Genomic DNA, 14,136 nt, shown 5'->3' on the forward strand with positions numbered 1-14,136 from the left:
CAAATACTATGTATCATCATTTTTACAATAAAAGCAGAACAATTAGTAACATATATCAAATTGAAAGAAAGGATCTCGGTACATGCTGAATGGCAGTAAATATTTATTTACTATTTTAAACTGTTTAACCTTGGAAGGATTTCTCTGCGTAATCGCCACAACGCAGTAGAGTAGTTTAATATCATTGTGGTATAACAAGTGTTTATTACATTACACAGTCTGTACTGTAACCAGTATATATTATATTGTGACATACTGTAGTGTAAAACCCCGGTAACACGTACATTTTTTTCAGATATTACGATGTTCCGACCATGGTCCGACCATGGTACGGTTTGCGTGTGACCGCTCTCTACTATGGTCTGACGATCTCCCGACCATCGTCTACTAAAGATGGTAATTAGCATCGTTAACACTGGCCTCGGCCGGAAATCCCCGATTTCAATCGCTTGACATAGCGACGCGTGCCTAGATACATATGATGTAAACAACACAAACCTGCACTGCATACAGCACACTGTACATACACACGTACGGTTTCCACAAACAACACGACAGTCAACACTCCGAACAATTGGACAAGACATATCGCAATGGCTGCCACTACTCGCGGTAAAACCTGGGAGGAACAAGAAGTCCTGGCACTAATTGATATATTTTTGGGGGGAAGAAGAAACAGAGTTTGGTGAACAACACCGTCAGGAATAAGGAGGTATTTAGTAAGCGTTCGGATATGATGGCGAGAGAGGAATACGAACGAACGCACACGGAGATATGGACCAAACTCAACAATTTAAAGAGCTGGTATAAAAGACAGATGGTGTCAATAAGAATCAATGAAAGCGCTATGGCAAATTGAGCTTCCATCGCCATCAACTACTACTTACAACTAAAAAAAAACGCGAAACATGGTCAATTCCGTGACCCTTGACCGACCCAACGCAACAGCGCATGATAGATTTGCAAAAGCATAATTAACTCACTGATGTATGTGTCCGCGAATAACGATCGTCCGAATATAGTACAAAGTCATGTGGGTACGTGTGACTGCTACCGTAGTTAATTTAATATGGTCAGACTATAGTTAAGAAACGATGGTCGGAAGATGCAATGTTATAAGTGTGACCGGGATCTTAGTCATACCTTGTACACACACAGCCATACCTTGTACATTCTGTCTTTTTAATTCTTCTGGGATTTTCTCTGGTCCGATTGATGCAGGTAGTGTGCAGTTAGCAAACCTGTGATATTAAAGTAAAAATATCATGTCATCGTGTGTTTCTCTTTAAATTCTAACAACCAGCTGACCGTACTATAGCCTTTAACCCTTATAATAAACAGAGACTTCCTCATTACATTGTATCAACAAAATGCAAATATTTGCAATTAAGATAACATAGTTCTATTGCATATACCAACGTATAAAATTCAATATTTTAAGTACTGCATTTAGATGCTTGCACGGAAAGGCACCCTCTTACCTGTCTGAGTTGATCACACCTCGAGTACCAAAACACACCCTTCGCCCGCCTATTACTCTCGTTCTACCCAGCACAAATAACAAGAAGCACTATGGCCCCGCAGCTTTTTCTCTCGCTGCACCTGATCTATTGAACGGGCTTCCATCTGAAATTCACTTAATCACAGACTTCACCTCCTTTAAATCACGCCAAAAAACGCATCTTTCATTATAATGTTTACCGACAGGCACGTAGTGTACATTTCACTATGTTCATTGTATCATTTGTATATGACCTGTCAATCACATTGCAATGCGTCACGTGGTTGAACACATGCACAGCTAAAGTACGTATTCTCATTCATCTCTTAGTTACCGTGAATATATCAAACAAATGTGTGCTGAAGGTCACCTTGACAATCGGTAATCTTGTACCTCTCTGTTTTACGACAATGTAGCCAAGAACTAACAATATAGTTTTCTTTCATTTAATTATTTAAAACAAATAAAATCGTCTTGTTTAATTGTTAATGTTTATCTTCATACATATTTTCACACCCAACAGGACTCTTTTTTAGGTCATAAATTACTACAAAATCATTATTCCGATGTTTGGAGTTTCTTTGGCTTTTGATTTTAACTGTCAATAAAGGAACAACACAATATTTTTTACGCTTAAAACACAAATTGTATGCACGATTTACGCAATGTCTCATTGGTTTTATTGTCAACCAACTGTTAATTGGTAATGGTGACTTTCTTGAAGTCATAATATATCTTTGAAATTTCGTGGAATTATTTAAGGTGATTTGTTTTTTAAGGATTTTTTGTCTTGTAATTGCCACTAAATATTGTTCAGTGATGTAATGTCTAAAATGTATAAAGAAAAAAAAAACAACCGGTTGCCAATACTTCTCTTATTTTTACTTATATTTGGCATAATTTAAACCATGATTTGAATAGAAAATAGGCGTGGTTTGTCATACTCAGTATCGCGATATCTGTTTGACGAATTTACTGCGCTCCACTCATACGTATCTCCGTTCTACAACATATTTATAAAATAAAGCTTTATAAACGACCTTGTTGAACTTCATGTATGACGATTTTTAAGATTCTGTGTGTTTAGGATTTGTTGGTTTTAAAGATGCATTTTGCTTTCACTGGTTCATTTTCTTTTTATGTTTTAAGTAATAAACATATCGATTGTTAACGTGTTTGCTTTACTATTAGTTTTATGATCTTATATTTATTAGTTTATATTTTTATATTGCATTGTATATTATAGATCATCTGTAAAGCGCACATGTACATCGTTCGTAGTGCGCTATACAAGAATATGATACATCACATTACATTATACGGTTATGTGAATATATTCAGCCTCATTGAGTTTTCAGAAAATAAAAATATGCAATTTAACTTATATAAAGAAAATGCAGTAAAGTTTTTTTTTCTGGTAGGGGAAACCCTTTTTTCCCTAATTTAATTATTCATCTAATTTAATTTCACCTGAAAAATAAGTGAAGTATTTGAATTAATTTCCAATATTCATACTCCCCCTCCCCGGCTCAACCAACCTTTCCCCTTATGATGGCATCTTTGATATTGTTTGTTTATTACCTATTATCGGTTCCTTTGATTACTTAATTAAAATATTGATTAATTTCTCCATTTTTTGTAATTATCCCAGACTTTCCTTTCCTCATTTTCATTCTATCTGTTAAGTTACTTACCAAAGTTTTCTGAATTTCTCAGACGGCAGTACATAGTTCAATAATCCTACAATGTCTTCCTCAGTAAGTTCTGGTTGGTAGTCAGTGTCTGCATTCACCAATAACTTCTCCAGTGATGAGAGGCTTGGTAGAGCAATACCAGACTGGAGGATGATGGTATTGTTGTCAACTTTTCTGAAGGACCACCGCAGCTCTAGACCAGATATTGGTATCTGAAGAAAGATTGATAAAATAATAAACTGTAGTTTAGATGCATGACTTCATTGACACTCACTACTATTGACCATACTTATCGCTATTAACAGGGTATCATTTAAAGAACTTCAAAAGAAAGCAATAATAATGTAACCTGTCCCTCTCCAAAGAAAAACCCTACACAAAAAGCGAAATAAGAAATTAATAAATAAATATAAATATACAATGAATAAGAATATATTCAACTAACTATTGATGCGTAGATACCGCGAGTACGTAGAAAAGTCAAGTATGATTTAGACTGAAAAGATCTGCTAAATAAAGAAATAGCCTCCAAGATCAATTTATACAAGTGATTGCAGATCTCGAATAAGTCATTTAGGCTAATCTATTGTCATCTGCCCTTCAACCCCCCCCCCCCCCCAAGTCCTAACAGAATAACGCAACAGAACAACACATATGCCTGCTTTAATTTGTCTTTATCATAGCTTGGTCTTCAAACACGCACTTATGTGTACCAAATAAAATAACATGCCAAGAAGTAAATAATAAAATCGTTAAAATTAAATATTGTATTTGTGAAAATTAAACTATTTTTGTGTCACGTCTGTACACTCATCGATCATCACATTAGTATAAGCGCGGTTGATAACGCTTCAACTTTCATACAGTAACGATAAGAACGAACTTTCCCTATCCACACATACGGAGTAAGCACGACCGACACACGCCAGTGTATACCGCTTACAAGCAACGTCACGTAAACGCTATTTCATATAATGATTGTGCAACACATTCCACGCCTATGAATTTGTCTATGCAATGTTTGTTGTAGTCTAATTCTTTGTCGTGTATACTCTGGAGCAGTAGTTCAACTAGGCCTATTATACATTACGTTACAGCATTACCCACCCCCCCCCCACTCTTCCTCTGCTCCGAATGAACTTTACATAACAAACAATAACTAACATGAATGGTTTAGAACATGTAAACAGTATTTGTTTTAATTCTCGTTATATCTTTCTGGGTAAACGAACCAACACTCATCTGTACCAGTCTTGCATAATTACATGGTAAGAGATAAGTTAGAAAATATTGTGTTGACATTACATGATATTTGTGAAATAGAATTTTATATTACTTTCCCCGTTTGTCGTTCCCTACTATGTACACTCATCGATCATTACATTAGCATGAGCGTGATCAATCAGGCCTTGACCTATATACAGTCATCGCGAGAACTAACTGTTCGCCCCGACACATGCAGAGTAAATACAATTGACACAAACAAGCCCGTATGTACCGCTTACAAGCTACCGCCACGTAAACTCTGGTCAGACGCTAGTTTTAAATTAAATATTTGTTTTGTGATAACTGTAAAACAAATTCAATGCTTATGATATTCTCTTGAAAAATGTTTGTTGTAGGCTCATTCTTTGCCGTGTTTAAATTAGTAGACTATTGTGCAGCTGCAAATGTCATAACTTACAGCATAATAATTGCTACAGTAATTATCTTTGCTAAAAATGAGCGGCATTATCCGAATCCATGTATCACTACCATTCTCAATGTAACCTCACCACTAAATCAATTATCACTACCAGTACCAGGACTAACACGTCTCTCACTCTCAGTATGCCTGATAGGAGTAGGGCGCACTAATATGTTACTCGGTCTCTAAACCTACGGATTATTGTCAATAATTAATAACTGTTATTATAAAAAAAAAAGTTATATTCCTTAACACAAGTCATTTCAATTAGCCTACAGCCATATTTTACGACCTGTGGTAATATCCTAGCCTATCTTGACAGAAATAAACAAACCTATTACTAGTAGCTTAACCATCCAGAATTGCTGTACATAACTAGCAGTACTATAATTAAACTTACCCTGGAAGAAAGAATTTTTTTAGTAGGATAATATCCTAGTAGACTTAATGTATGCTAACTGCGTATACATTCCAAATAAAAGTTTCGTTTTCAACACAGTCAAAACACCGTTATATACTTTTTAAGAAAAAGTCACCCAGGAAAGAACCTGGGCACGAAAACCAAACTACCAAACGACTGATCCACTCTCAGCCCCAGTCCCCTTGCATCAAGACTGTGACTGTGTGGTCATCGTCGGGTGTGCATCACCATTCCCGAAGGGAGCAGATACTACACATGATCTTATCCAAAAGGCCGAGAAGCGATATACCGTTATATTGTAATGATCGATGCGCCTGCATTGACGCGGCAGGCTGAATGGCTGAAATACCAACACAGGCTTACGTTACTGTAGTAGTTGTTATGTTTTAATTGAACAGGTGTCATATATATACATATATATATATATATATATATATATATATATATATATATATATATATATATATATATATATATATGATGTGAATAGTTTACAGAGCGGTGAATAGGTTATCGTAACTTACCCGAGTTAACCTTTTGAGAACCAAATGTTTATGAATAATGTAATATTGAATTAAGATAGTTATTGAGAAACGTAACCTACGAATGCTGCTGACAGGAAGTAACTTCTTCTAGAGATGAAAGCCAAGAAGAAACAGTGAATATTTAGTGGGGGTGCACTCCGAAAATTAGTCTTATAGATTTACCGGAAAATGTTGTTCTAGACTAGAAAGTGTGTGTCACTGTTCGTTTTCAGCTATTAATACCCAGACTCAGATAAAAGAAAGAGGTCAATCTAGCCATGGTAGCAATTGAACAGAGCTAATACCCTGAAATTGTGAATCTTTTACATTTGAATAATGGTATTAATGAAATAGTAACCTTTGTTTTTTTTTTTTTTTTTTTTTTTTTAATTTAAAGTGCCCTGTTGTTGTAGTTAAGAATGTCATTCTGTTATGTAAACTGCTTCACTTTATTGAAACAATATTATATAGGAAATTCAATGAATAATTGTCCGCTTTGTTTTTATTCTAGAATTTGGGTAAACAATCCTTGGTGAATCAACAGTAGTCGAGACGTTTTTATGTAGTGTGGTTAGCCACAAATCCCACCCAATCTTGAAAGGTACGCACCCATATTCCCACCCCCTCCCCCAACCATGGATGCTGATGACACCCTGGAAGGAAGAAGGAAATGGTTGCATCGGAATAATATGTGACTTACCATACCAGGAAAGTCTACTTTAACTGTTATGTTCGTCAATAAGTATTTCAGAAAGAACTGTAGACTTGTTTGTGTACCGCCCTCCTTAAATGAAAAGCTAGTTGAGTAACACAAATGACTAAGCAAAGTACTTGCTTACTACAAATTACCTACGATTCTTCTCACGGAAGATTACTGAGGTTCACTATCTTATACATTTAGTAAGTCAAAAAAAAAATATTAAAAAATGCAATATAGATATTACACTGAGGAGGAATACAAAAGAAACTCGGTTGAGTATAATACGTAAAAGCAACAGTATAACAACAATGATAGTAACAAACAAAGTAAACAATACCAATAGGAAATAGAAAGAGAGGGATATAAGTAAACTATAACAGGGGGAAAAGTAAGCAATGTGCACATATAAATAGCTATTAATTAGCAGTAATAAGAGTACGTAGCACACTGAAAATAAAAATAAATATGATCGAGATAATTGGAATGAAGTCATTAACTGGGTTATTTTTAAAAACACCAACTAGATAGCGGTAGATGTTGGAGACAGAGGGAGTTTTTAAATTGGCAAATAGCAGCACCAAATGATGATGAAACAGTGTTTATGTAAATTAGACGAAATAATCATTTCTGTAAGACGAATATATGTTGACTATAACTGTGTTATAAAGAGCCTAACAATTTACGAGGCATAATATCAGTATGCTTTTATATTTTTGTCTTGGAGAATATAACAAAGTGCAAGTTAATTACACAATTACGGAGACGTAAGAAAAAGCCTTGCATAGATATCTTATAGCAGGCAAATGGATTATCAATGAATTTGGTGGGAAGGGTAAAATGTAATTCAGTCATAAATTACTTATAGCGACACAGCAAGCATATTTCATTATATAACATACATAAACCGTCAATAATACTGTAATATGCTAAAAGTGCCAACAAGTGACGAATTCTAAACAAACTACATAATATATTACAATCATTATAACATTTTATTTATATTTATACTACATTATATTGCACCGGTAGGAATGGAATTATTAGTACTTTAATAGGGTGTTATTTGTTGTTTGATTTCACCTGCTATCATAGAACTGATGAATATAGGAAGGTTCGTCAATTGAACAAGACAGTGATGAGTCAAATAATAGTAACGAATGCATATCCTCGATAATACTTACGTCATGACTTGATGCTATATGTAGCAGCTGTACGGTAGAACTTTGTAGTAACTTGCTGTCATCTCTATTGATGATAACCGAATTAGCACAGAGCTCTTTAACAGTCTTCCTGATCTCCTCAATGTCTCCATTTTGTTCCAAGATGCAGAGGATTGCAAACTTATCACAATCCTCTATCTTTTTCAAATGTTCGATGATTTTACTCGCAGCTGAACTGCTTAGTCCACATGCGAATCGAAAGACATACTGGAGGTCAAATGGATCCATCTTACCTAAAATCTGTTCTAGTTCAAACGCATTGTTTGCATTCGCAGTGACAATCGCCAACCTTAACGACGCATACCATTCACAGAATATTTTATGGCAGAATCTTACTTCAGTATTGGTCTTGATGTCCCCGCTGGAGGTTTCTCTGTTTGAATCTTCAAGTACCTCCTCATCTACTAAAATACCCACACGGATATATAGATCATAAAACTGTTTACCGAGTCTCTGACGGAGCTGTTTTTTAATCCATGTAATCTGCTGGTTTTCTCTGTTCAGACCCTCAAATGCTACTTTATCCAGTTCAACGTGATTAACTTCATATTCGACATAGTAGCTATCTACATTGTTGTCAGATGCCTTGTTTCTAGTGTGACTATGGAAACATTTTAACATGTATATGAAAAAGTCTGTTACCGACTTAAATTTCCGAAAATTGTCTCGTTCATGAGCCATGTGAGCGAACGTAACAAAGAACAGAGGTACTTGACAAATATCATCAAGGACTGGGTTTTCTTGCAATCCTCGCTTGATTTTATCAACAGCTTTTTCGTTATTTTCACCTGTAATAGCCTTGCGAATATACTGGTCACGCGCTGTTTTGTCAAACCCAATTAATTCCAGTCGTTTCGGTGATGACATTTTGAAGTCTATTGGTGTAAACCTAGTTGTCAAAGTTACATCAAAAGTTTGGAACAATTTGGATTTAATGATGCGCCAGATATCACTTCGATTACTTTTTTTCTCTATTTGGATATTCGTCAAAGCCGTCCAGAATTATTTTTACAGTAGTGCATCGTTGCAGAATATCTTTAATGTCTTTGGAATTTAAGCTGAGCTCACTTGACAATAATATAACTTTGATAGCTTTATATATTGATCTTACATTACCCAACTGTCTAAGTTTCAGAAGACTTAATACATCCGCTGCGGAGGCAGGAGAATCCTTGACACCATTACACCAGTCATAAGCTAACTGGAGGGCCACAGTTGATTTACCGTATCCAGCTTCACCCTCCACAATACGCCTAGTATATGACCTTCAACTTGAATCAGTAAAAATGTTTTTATACGAGCTCAAACGTTCTTTCTGTGAGTTTTCGGACTGAGTTTCTAGGACATGTTCGATACCTCCCTCAACAAAAACCTTATCTACGCAATATAGTCTGTCCTTAATGTAGGGAATTGGTTGTGATGCATCATACTGCTTCTTGTAAACAGTCTTCAGAGAATCTAACAGTATGCTCTTCTTTTCTGGTAAGAAAATATTAAAGAGTTAATGTAGTCGAAACAAACACGTAAACGTGATGCTGAGAAACGTTTGCAGGTATTCCTAGTATTATATATTTATACATTTTTTGTGCTATATAAACAGCAACAGTTTCAGCAAAATCAACCAAATACTGTTTACTATACTTATAGTGAGTCTAGAATTGACTCAATTTTCACAGTCTATTAGGTCACTCTCATAGGATAATTGAAACTGTCAACACAGTGAACTAGTCATAACATCAAGTAGCGATAGTTTATACAATATTTAAATTCCTCTGTTAGATATGTCGTCGCTATGTTGGACGTTATTTGCTTCACTAACATCTCAGTACATTTCAGTACCATCTAAATGACGTTTCATCTATGTTTTTTGCTCTAGGTCAACATTAATGTTGTTTTTTTTTTTTTTTCTAGAGAAATAACCGGATTCAAATCATAGTGGCTTTGATATTACACATTTTCAAAGTGACAGCTCCCAAACACTACTTTCAATTTGGATATGTAACACATTTCACTATTTGGTAGTGGTATGCCTGACATATAAACCAAATATAATGATTGGGTAAGTGTCCTCAAAGTCACATTGAACTCTTCTCAACTTTAAGAACAGTGATGACGGTAGTTATTATTGGTACTACAAAATGAGGTGCTTGTTAAAGTAATTTAACTTTTCCATGAACTTTGTCTCGTTCTTTAATGCGCATTCTACGAAATACGAGAACACAGCTAATGTGTCACTTACCTGCTAAAGTGAGTGCTGACTGTGAGGCTGATGCCGTTCGTTTGTGAGCGGGCTGTTTCTTTCTCCCAACGGATTTCTTTTTACCTGGCATTTCAAGAGACTTCAAACAAGGCCAATGAATGCCAATTTGTTGTTGAGATTAATGTTGAGGCATTTGTTGTCGATTTTTTTTGTCCTTTTCGATGTCCAGTGCTAAAATACACGCAGAGTAAACAGGCTGTAACAACCTACTAGAATCAACATGAATTGCTTACGTAATTTGAACTATAGTAAGCCGGGTGTACGTATGGTGTTAAGAAAAATTAGTTATAACCTTTCAAAAAGCTGTTAATGAAACCGAAGAAATTCGTTCTGTTCGGCTTCAAAGGTGAAAAGTGATTGCATTTTAGGTGTTGACTGGTCATTTCATGCAAAAGCAGTTTTAATAACCTGCATTTATAGGAAAAGGTGAAATCAGGAACCTGGTGTAGTCATTATTGTTGACTGATAAATGTCCATGTCCTATCGTGATTGGCAGATAATCAAACACGCACTCACTGGATAAATAGCAGTTAACTTATAGGGATATGTGAGCTACCTCTACCAACGATGTAATACTAATTTGACTGACTGGACATGTTTTATTAATAGCACTGTATATTCTACTGACACTATTGACAGTTGATTTGAGTAATCTAACAATTGTGATGTTTATGCCAATGTAGATGTCCTATTGTCAACATTCCTCTGCCACATTTTTTAAATGTGCCATTGCGAACAGCAGGTGTGTAAGCAGCGGCACGTTTCGTAAACTTTAATGAAAATTACGATGAGCGTTTTACAAAGACCCTGCACTCCTTTATAGTAACTAAAGACGTTATTTAATGAGAGGCATTCATCGTTAATTATGCTCTGGATTCAAATTTACAGTATGCATACTCGTAAAATTACCACCAGATCTTAAATTAACATTCACAGTTAGCTGTACAAGGACATTTGAATGCAGTTTATTTCACAACGGTGATTTGACGGAAAGTAAAATAACATTTAACAAAGGAGGATCAAGTATTTTATACAAGAATGCATGTCCCCGGGATCGTTGAAAAAATACATTTGAGACGTGAAATGTTGCGTTTTTGGCATATTTAGTCCATAAATTAGGTCACTCTGTAAGCAGATTTCCCCGACAGCAGAGTGTCCGGGGATACCCCTAAACCGTATCTAGATAGAATTGCATATTCGCTCATTCTGCAATGTATGATTGTATTTAAGAGTATAAGTTTTGACGTGGAATGGCAGTTGCTACATATGCGAGTTAACAGTGTAATTCAAAATTCAAATTCCAAACTTCCATCATATTTCTTCTACATAGTAAAATTTTCGTTCTTATGATTTCGGTTACGATAGTGTATATACTTATCATTGCACAAACGTTATCATTTGAATGTTATATTTTCATACCGGGCAACCATGTGTAATCAAAGCAGTGCTCCATTTTTCTCGTGATTCATACCGTGAACTGCAGTGTACAATGTGTATTACAGATGTTGATTGTGTAATTAAGGTGTTTACTCAGGGATCAATCCGTTGCGTGGGCAGTTTTATAACAATAAGAATATGAATCTAGGTCGAGTAATCTGCGGAAACTGACATTTACTGCGTGCTATTAGACTACATACGGATTACTGATAAAGGACTTGTTCATAGAATTTCCTTTAGTATACATCTCAATCATATATGTTATTCTGAGCCTTTGACTCCTGCCTGTAAGTTTAGTGCAGTGGAGTAGGAGTAGGTGCATAATTCTAGGGAATTTATGGCTAACCCACCTTTGCATCTAACTTCGTTTTACAAATGGTCCTACCATATATTTCAATTCGTATTTGATTTTGAGCGTTTTTGTAGGTTTGGTAATGGGGAGGATAACACAGCATACCACACCAATACACACAGACAATTATTTAACGTTCAGTGTGTTATATTATTGAGTCTTTAAAAACATATCTGAGAAACCCCAATAATCAGAAGTAAAGCTTTCGTACTGTATATTATTCGCGGTGACTTATCTTTGACTTAAATTTGTATCAAGTGAGAAGCATATACTATGGCTCTCAAATCATAAAACTATGGACAGCCATCCTAGCAAACTAACATTTACAGAGTTCTGGTTACATAGTTTATGAATTAGAATGAAAACGGGGCCACAGTTTAGTTATGTTAATTGGGGATTATTAGAGCAACACAACGTCCGACTAACAGTTACAATAATATATAACTATCATGCATCATCGTAACGATTAACAGAGTAGCAGCGTTTACTAAAAATACTACCAACTAGACGAAGTTTGTATGTACTTTCGGCCATCATATGGATAAATTATTTACTCTTCATATTTCAATGATGTAGATAAAAAAGATCTTCATGATTGTTTATCATAATTTGTGACTGCACTAACAACGTAACTGCGTGTCTAAATGCACGTTTAAATTCAATACCATTAGCTAATAAAGAAACCGGATCTTTATTATTTGACTATGGAATTTGTGAAATAGCTAAAGGGACTATCTTCTTGGAGTTTGAGTCAGTTACTTCAAACGTATTTAAATGTCACACTGCAATGAATTATCAATGGAATTGTATTAGCAATATAACCATTATTTTGTGAGACATCGGAATATTGACAATTTTGGATCAACCGTGCTTCACTACAAAGTACAAAATTGACGTTTTATAGTAGCTTACAACATCAACATTTGAGAGACGATTCATCAAACCAAACCTATTGAGCGTATAAAGACCACAAATCTAAATCAAATATTATTTGAAATACAAAACAGAGAAACACTGTGTTACCTATTTGATATTGTATTGGTATTACTTTTTGTATCCAATTAGCTAGAGAAAACATTCACTTTTAAATGTAGGGAAATGTAAATAAAACTCAATGTATATGTTTTCATTTACAACTTAAAAAAGTCATTTGTAATTCAAAATTGGTATATCAGCTAAAATATGGAATTATTTGACAACAAACATGTCCATTTGAAATGAAACTTTATTGCACAGTATTGGAAGCAAGGTGATATTTTACAACAGTAACTCATACAAATACCAAATTTCGTAAAAACATTTCTTCGCGATGTGAGTCGATGTTTCTAGTTATCTTAAGATAGAGAGGGAACACTTACCGTTGGTGTACTGGAATTAACGAACTAAGAATAACATGTTTAATCCTTTGTAAGTTGCAAAATATAAATCATTATCTGAATGATGACACAAAATGGCGGAGTACGAAGCTGCATAATGAGATAATGCCGTTTACGCGTTCAAGGACTAGTAATACCAAATGACAAAGTTCATATTTACCTTGCTTGATGGTTATTTGTAAAAGTCAACATTTTGGGATATCGTAAACTCCATCTGATAGCCAAAGTTCATGTTGACATTTGATAAATAAACTCGGGTATATATCAAGACAATATTTAGCGCGATATTATATGATGGTTAAACAAGTTGTAGTGCTCTTACGCAACATTGCACTTGTGTAACATGAAATTTATCGTACGTTTAAATTAAATTAAAATCAATTGAAGGAAATGTCAGGTTCGATTATGTCTAGACAGTGCTGCTCTCACCTCGAAAAATTGAGTCCTTTTGTTTTTGCTGCTGCTTTTCGTAAACCTTTTTGTAACGTTGGACTTGGTGATAAATTGACATCTTAATTGGGGGTTAATTTTTTTCAAACATTGTGTCGAAGTATCATACTGAGTGAAAAGTCACCCCGTCTTCTTAGTATCAACTAGCATTGTATACTAGCATTTAGTATTAGTGAACACCCTAATCTATTTGGAACAAGTACGCAGCCACGTATACGCCTGATACTGTATGTATATTTTGTATGATGGGGAGAGGGAGAGGGTGCGGGCTCAGTCCTCCAATGACAAAAGTTATATCATTTTATGTGCGGTACATTATTAACAGTCTAGGCGGTCCCCTGGAAGAAGTAACAATTAATTAAGACCCCAGTAACTCAATGTTTGCTGCCCTCAATCTGAAAACGACGTACGTCTCCAGAAAGAAACTTAAAAGGATAGTGGTGTTATGCAAATATTCATTAATTAATAGGAACATTTACATTTATGTTGCCAATGCACTAGCATATATGTACGT

General features: G+C 35.1%; 1 protein-coding gene across 1 annotated transcript in view; it reads right to left on the reverse strand.

Annotated features, from left to right (window-relative positions):
• The window catches only part of LOC139982309 (uncharacterized), a 540,410-nt gene extending 527,229 nt beyond the window's left edge, over nucleotides 1-13,181 (reverse strand). The window contains exon 1 of the mRNA XM_071995020.1: nucleotides 13,155-13,181. The gene's annotated coding sequence lies outside the window, so the exon portion shown is untranslated. The remainder of the gene's footprint in view (nucleotides 1-13,154) is intronic.
• Nucleotides 13,182-14,136: the final 955 nt, after the last annotated feature.

This window comes from Apostichopus japonicus, chromosome 16 (genome assembly GCF_037975245.1).
Source record: "Apostichopus japonicus isolate 1M-3 chromosome 16, ASM3797524v1, whole genome shotgun sequence".
NCBI lineage: Eukaryota > Metazoa > Echinodermata > Holothuroidea > Aspidochirotida > Stichopodidae > Apostichopus > Apostichopus japonicus.